Source organism: Haliotis rufescens, unplaced genomic scaffold, assembly GCF_023055435.1.
Source record: "Haliotis rufescens isolate VD_foot unplaced genomic scaffold, xgHalRufe1.0.p SCAF_16, whole genome shotgun sequence".
Lineage (NCBI taxonomy): Eukaryota > Metazoa > Mollusca > Gastropoda > Lepetellida > Haliotidae > Haliotis > Haliotis rufescens.
The window spans coordinates 11,740,189-11,747,177 of record NW_025963846.1 but is presented as its reverse complement, the minus strand read 5'-3'; the positions used below and the strand labels follow the sequence as shown (position 1 = coordinate 11,747,177).

Sequence of the window (6,989 nt, the reverse complement as noted above, 5' to 3'; positions counted from 1 at the left end):
AAACGAAAAAAGATTTTGTGAGTTCAAATGTGTATTTAACTGATATATTTTGACAAAATTAGGTGAGTGTGTATATTTTTAATCGGTTATCAGGAAACTGTTCAAAGGTGTGTATGCAATACAAGATATAGACATAACAACAATTTTGTATAATGTTTTTGGTTCGTTTCCTTGCGATATTTCACGGGGATTTCAGGTTTTGGAGTCAACACTTGTCGGAAGATTGCGCCACATGTGTGTTGTTTTTGGAATTGTATGTCAGTTACACTTTTGATTGGACTGCAGATATGTCAGGCCGTGCAGGTATGTTTCCTTCGAATCGAAAGATGTGATCATGATAACCCATATATACGAAATTCTTTGTTATAGATCTTAATAAACAGCTCCAGTTAGACTGCGCATTTGCGTGAAATAACGTCCAGTTCCAGTTTCAGGGTTTTTTCTTTTATCAGAGACCATATAGATCTACCAATACATATGGTTTCTGCTTTCATTGACCGATGTTTTTCGTGTTCTAAAGAGAGGTTTGATGTCATCAAAACCCACCACACACCCATTTTTAAACATATTTTTCAAAGTTCCCAAAAAATCTTAGATACACCAGCGTTCAAGCAACCATGTTTACTTTTCACAATTCTGGCCATTCGTTATTGCATAACAAGCTGTAGTCATCTACCGTCAGTCAATCTCACTGAACATTTCCATTTCCTTAATAATAAAATCTTTATCTTATATATGAAACTGTAAGAACAAGTGTTATTAAACCATAATTAGATAGAGTTTATTCATCAGTAAATAGCTTCACTGAAACAAGTCATATTCATTTGAAATTTAATCAGGTCTTCTTGAACAACCTGAAACCAAGTTGTTCCATATAAAAGCACCAATGGATTGCTCAGCAAAGCCACATTGACATTGATTCATTATGAATTATGTTTGTAGTTAATATTGGCAACATAATATTTTATGGCATAGTTAATTGGACATATTTTATGTTTAAAGTGTCAAGTAAATATAAGTTGCAGGGATAATTCTGGGAAGGGCCCTTGGAGGTTTGGCCCATAAATCTAAAAGAAGGCCCACATCAAATGCAGTGACATTGTATCATCATGATTATATAGGCATTACATAGAAATTGTTGCAAATTTCACTGAACAGTGGGCCCAAGTCAGACAAATCCCTGAATGATCCCAGAGTTGTGGACTGCTTCCTTGTTTCCAGGAGTACATGTAGTAAAAACAATCTGGATTAAGCTAGGGGCCATGTTTACATCATGTACATTATTCTGAAAATCTTTAACCTGTTTTTACAGTGATGAAATACATTTGTGTTGAAATGGAAGACACCACAAAGTTAAACCTGTTGCAAAGGCTGCAATTTTGACTGTTAGAATAATGAATTGGGGTTAGTATATATCATTAGTAAAAAGAACAAATCTTAACCATTTGTTAACCTAGGTTAGTTTGTAATATGATCATCAAAAAGAAGCTGTCATTCAGTAAGTCACCACTTGGAAAGGAATCTCACCTCAACTTTCGGTATCTTCAACCAAGAAGTTCACCTTAGTTTCATTAGCCAAACTTGTGTGATTTCTAAGGCTGGGATGACACACCAACTGTGCGATCCGATACCTATCACGATACCTTGTTCACGATCTGATACATATCTCGATACTTGTATGTGCTCTTATGTGTGGTTCGTAGGCCATCTTGTTCATAGACATGATAGTCAAATACCTGGCACACCTACGATTTACAGTTGGCAGTGTCAAGTATGGGGCAATGGATGAAAATATTTACTTTTTCACTACTAATTAGTGTTTGGTGTAACACTAACAGGCATTAAAGTAAACATTTAAGGTATGAATCAATTTTTTTACTTAGTGTGCACCTGTGATCGAAAATTTTTCAGGAAGTAAAATATCGCATTGCATCTTGTGTATAGCCCCACCACTAGTGATTTCACTATTTGTTCTATGACTCTTTTTGCCATATTTAAATGCTCATTAACCCTCCATTGACTTTACAGGTGGTAAGAAGAAGCCTCTGAAGGCTCAAAAGAAAGAACAGAAGGAGATGAGTGAGGTAAGCAATAATTCTTGGATTTTTGTGATCGTTGCAGGGTAAGATCCATTTTTTAACAATATAGATATTGATTATTGATCAGACCATCTTGACCAGTCTTGTCTATTTGTGGTAAGCAAATGCTTTTGATATCATGGATATGAGAGGTGGAATCTGATTCATTGGTCAATAGAATTGGTAATGGCCACTGGTTGTGCTACGATTTGGGCATGAAATTCCAGCCTAGTTCGGCAAGGATGAAAACTTGACTCTAATAGTCAATTAACTCCCTTGTATGTAAGCCTGTTAAGAATGGTCACTGATTGGTTACGTTTTTGTGTGTAATTTCCCTCAAACTGATACAACCGTTCACTGACACTGTTTAAGATTTAGTTCTTTTCTTTCCTTGACCTGTTTAAATTACTGATTTACAATATGTTCAAAGACAGGACATGATTGTGAAGCTATGGGTTAGAATTGGTCTGTGGCAACCTATGCTTGGCCAACTTAATGGTCGGTTATCAGGTCGTGAGACTGGGGGTGAATTTGTTGATAGTGTGTCATCGTACCCCAGTGGTGTGGATCATTGCTCACAATATCTATCACTGGCTTGTCTGACCCAGACTCGATTATTATACCCCTGATCAAAAAGGGCGGGGGGTGTAGGTATACCAAGGAATTACATCCGTCTTTCTGAGGAAATTGTTTTGTGTGACAAATAACTTGAAAACATAGATTCTTTTCAAAGTGGGTGAACACTTTCCGTACCAAAAGGAGAGGTGCAGTGCGAAGTTTTATTTCAATATTCACATTTTGTTTTTTGTTTTGCTTCAACATTTGTGCGATCTATAACTTGAGAACTACTGCATGGATTCTTTTCCAATTGGGGGTAGTTTCTATACCAATAGGAGGGGTGCAGTGCAAAGTTTTATTTTGATAAGAGTATTTCCTCAGAAAACATTGCGTTTTTCATGTTTTGAACTTTAGAAATATATTGGAGTAGAAGTCAGGGTTATTAGTGAGCCCTGCTAACTTTTTGCCGTGTTTTGTTATAATACAGGCTGCTGTCGTATAACTGGAGTAATGGGGGATTGTGGAATTTAACAACAAACTATCAGGCAGAATGACCTCTGATCCATCTACCAGTAACTGTCACTAGGTTCCCAATTACTCGCACCATGGGAGAGGGGAAACTCGCTGTGTAGAGTTATGCCCCTTAGGCATGCCAGGATGCTATGATCATGAGGCGAATCCCCAGTATCAGATGCTTGTGATTCTGTACTTGGACATTAATTTTGTTTCTTGTCAACAGGAGGATCTTGATTTCAAACAAAAAAAGAAGGAAGAGCAAGCAGCCCTAAAGGCGATGCGGGAGAAGGCCGGCCAGAAAGGACCTTTAAGTGAGTAGAATATATCAGCTGACAAACAACATATTCACAACAATCCGTATGTTTTGAATTTGTTACAAATTTGTGACCCAAATAGTTTTTGTTTTAATAATAATTATAATAACAGGCGCTCAGGTGCTAATATAATGTAAATTAAAAACTTGTTAAAATTGATAGCACATTGTCAAATGGGTAGAACGGATGTGTTTTTTTAGTAGTGTCTTAAACTGGAATTTTGAAAGTGATGTCCTTAATTCCTACAGCTATGCCAATCAGATCATAACAAAATACTAATTGTAATTTGGGAAAGTTGGCAGCTATGTCATTGTTCCCCATCTTGCCTCCTCTACAGAGGGAATGGGCAGCTCCGTGCTGTTGCATCCTTACAGAGTTGTGTCCCTTAGCTGAAATCCGGATAGCAACAAACTTTTCCTTATTGGTTTCATCATTGGCAAACATGTTCGACCTGCTTCACTTTAAGGGGTGGCTATTTGGGCTATTTTCACTTTTGCAATTGTATTAGAACAGTAGCCCATAGATAGTTGTCATTGTGTGTCGTTTAGTAGGAAATCAACATTTTTTGGATTGATAATTATATTAATCAATGTACTCTAACAGTAAACTATGTTTACAACGAACACACTTTTAATGAACTGACAGATATAACAAACTGGTCTTTTGGCCCCGGCCATTTGCTGTGTATGTGCTGTATATATGCCTATAACGGACTACAGTCCCGTGAAGATCTGGGGTAGAATGGGTCTTCAGCAACCCATGCTTGCCGTAAAAGGCAACTAACGGGATTGGGTGGTCTGGCTCGCTGACTTGGTTGATGCATGTCATCTGTCCGAATTGCATGGATCGATGCTCATGATGTCAGTCACTGGATTGTCTGGTCCAGACTCGATTATTTACAGACCGCCGTCATATGGCAGGGCTGAATGCGGCGTTAAACAAAAAGAAACAAAAAAAACCAATATAATGAACTACAATTAAAACAAACTAAAATTTGTTATAACCATAGTCAACTGTAATAGAACTGAATAAACTGTCGATGGCAATGTCAAAATTGGCCACCTTCCTGTCGCTACTCTAACCAAAGGGAAGTAACTCCAATCTGAAGTGGTTGTAATCCTTGCTAACCAACCACACAACTTATGTTTTATTTATGACTATATGCAACTGTTGAAATGACAGATTGTTATGCATACTATTGACAATACTTTTGGCAATTTAAGATAACTATTAACTATTGATATAATACTATCATTTAGGGCTTGGACAGGTAACTCAGGTACTCGGGTCGGGTTGGTCCTAAGTAGGACTCGGGTAGCCACAGGACTACCTAGACCCGTGGTTAGTCAACTGACATATTGTTTAATGAAAAAAATAATTTTAGCTACAAGTCGCTAATGTTCGAATTCCTTTTGACTTGTATATGTTTGAGTAAAGATAAAGCTTCAGACAACTTCAGTAAACGCATGATGCGATTGTTTGATACATGTGTCTGAATAGTTTTAGCCAGGGCTGCGGTTTAAACAATTGCCAATCAGACATTTTGTTCCCAACTCTTGAGACTTGCAGTGTGTATCGGGTAGGGTCGGGTAATAGGGGAACAGGTACCCCGGTAGTAAATTTGGACTCGTTCCAACTTCCAGCCCTACTATCATTCTCATATTCACTTTGGGATTTTCGCCTGAAATATGCTGACACACCATGGCGCGGTGATACTGATATTCTGTTTAAAGTGGTGTTAAACCAAACTCACTAATTACTCTCGCCGATCCGTGAAGATCCAGGTTAAAATAGGTCTTCAGCAACCCATGCTCGTCGTAAGAGGCGACTTCGGGATGGGGTGGTCAGGCTCACTGACTTTTTTGATGTATGTCATCGTATCCCAATTGCGTAGATCTATGCTTATGATGTCAATCACTGGATTGTCTGGTCCAGACAATTACTAAAGACTCGATTATTTACAGACCACTGTCATATAGCTTGAATAAAGCTGAATCCGGTAGTTAAACAACAAACAAAACAAACATTACTCTCACCTGGTAATGTATACTTCTAAAATGCGTTTTAAGATTTATCATATGACTAGTTAATCTGCGATTGCTACAAAAAAATCACGTGTACACTTCATGACTCAATTATGTATTTTATCATGATCTCATATTGAAGTATTTCTGCTCTTTCTGTTTTCAGCTGGAGGTGGAATCAAGAAATCTGGCAAGAAATGACCCTGGCTTCTTCTGCCATATTTTTAGAGGCATTTAACATGTTTAACAGCAGAGAAGACTTTGCAATCACTCCTGGTTTATTATACACTTGACTTCTTTGGGTCGACATGTTTCCTTACAGCGTCAGCCAAATGTTCGTAATGTATTTTATCATGTAATAAAATCTTTGAACTCCCAAAGAATCCTGATTTTTGTGTTGGCTGAAAAAGGTTCCTGGTGCTTGAAGGTCACACTTAGAAATAATATGTTTTATCAAATGTACCTTTTGGCATGGTTTTATTCTATGAGGCCAGTACAGTGTCTGAAATACCTGCCTCCCCAGAGTCCACCAATCTCACTCAGATCTTAGTTCTTGCAGGGGCGGTCGGGGTGCCTAGTGGTTAAAGCGTTTGCTTGTCACGCCGAAGACCCGGGTTCGAGTCCCGACATTGGTACAATGTGTGAAGCCCATTTCTGGTGTCCCCCATCGTGATATTGCTGAAATATTGCAAAAAAGCGGGGTAAAACCAAACTCACTCACTTTGTTCTTGCTACTGCTAAACAAAGATCTGAGGACACCCCATCATTGGTCATGTCAGACCAACCTTGCGCAAACTTTGACCGACCAATGAAATGACTGACAAGAAGTCAACATAAGCCAATCAGCAGTAATTTCAAATTGGCGACTACACTTTGAAACATTTTTGACAAATTCACGATTATAAATTTGAAACCTGAAAAAAGAACATTCTGGAATGGCTAAATAGATGGTCTAGATTGTATGGATTCAGTCGTTAAGCCCGTAACTACTGGTCGGAAGTTTTCGAGGCTGCATGATTAGAAAGCACATTCTGACTGTTATTTTCATGATCTGGTAAGTGACACACTGATTGGTTGGAGTGTCCACCTGCCCATGGCAGGTGACTTTTCTGTAGAGCTGCATGAAATATTCCTCCACGGACTCAGGCAGATAATTTTAAGACTATTTACATATTCAGTTTTATTATAACTTCTTGTACATGATCAAGTAATTGTAAATATTTTTTCAACTGAATAAAGATGCGATTTGTCTCAATTTTTTGGTCGTTGCGATTCAGAAGTTGAAAGGGGCAGTCGGCTAGCCTAGTGGTTAAAGGGTTGCTCGTCACTCTGAACAGTGAAGACCCGGGTTCAATTCCCGACATGGGTACAATGTGTGAAGCCCATTTCTGGTGTCCCCCCCCGTGATATTGCTGGAATATTGCTAAAGGCGACGCTAAACCATACTTACTCACTCACTTGCTCAGAGGTTGAAAAGGGTTTTATCAATCTCAACAATC

The 6,989-nt window shown here is 38.4% G+C and overlaps 1 long non-coding RNA gene across 1 annotated transcript; it reads left to right on the top strand.

Annotated features, from left to right (window-relative positions):
• Nucleotides 1–162: 162 nt before the first annotated feature.
• LOC124135051 lies at nt 163–5,870 on the top strand. The gene is made up of 4 exons (XR_006861197.2): nt 163–303; nt 2,029–2,084; nt 3,376–3,463; nt 5,657–5,870. It is a non-coding gene; the product is annotated as an uncharacterized LOC124135051 (long non-coding RNA).
• Nucleotides 5,871–6,989: the final 1,119 nt, after the last annotated feature.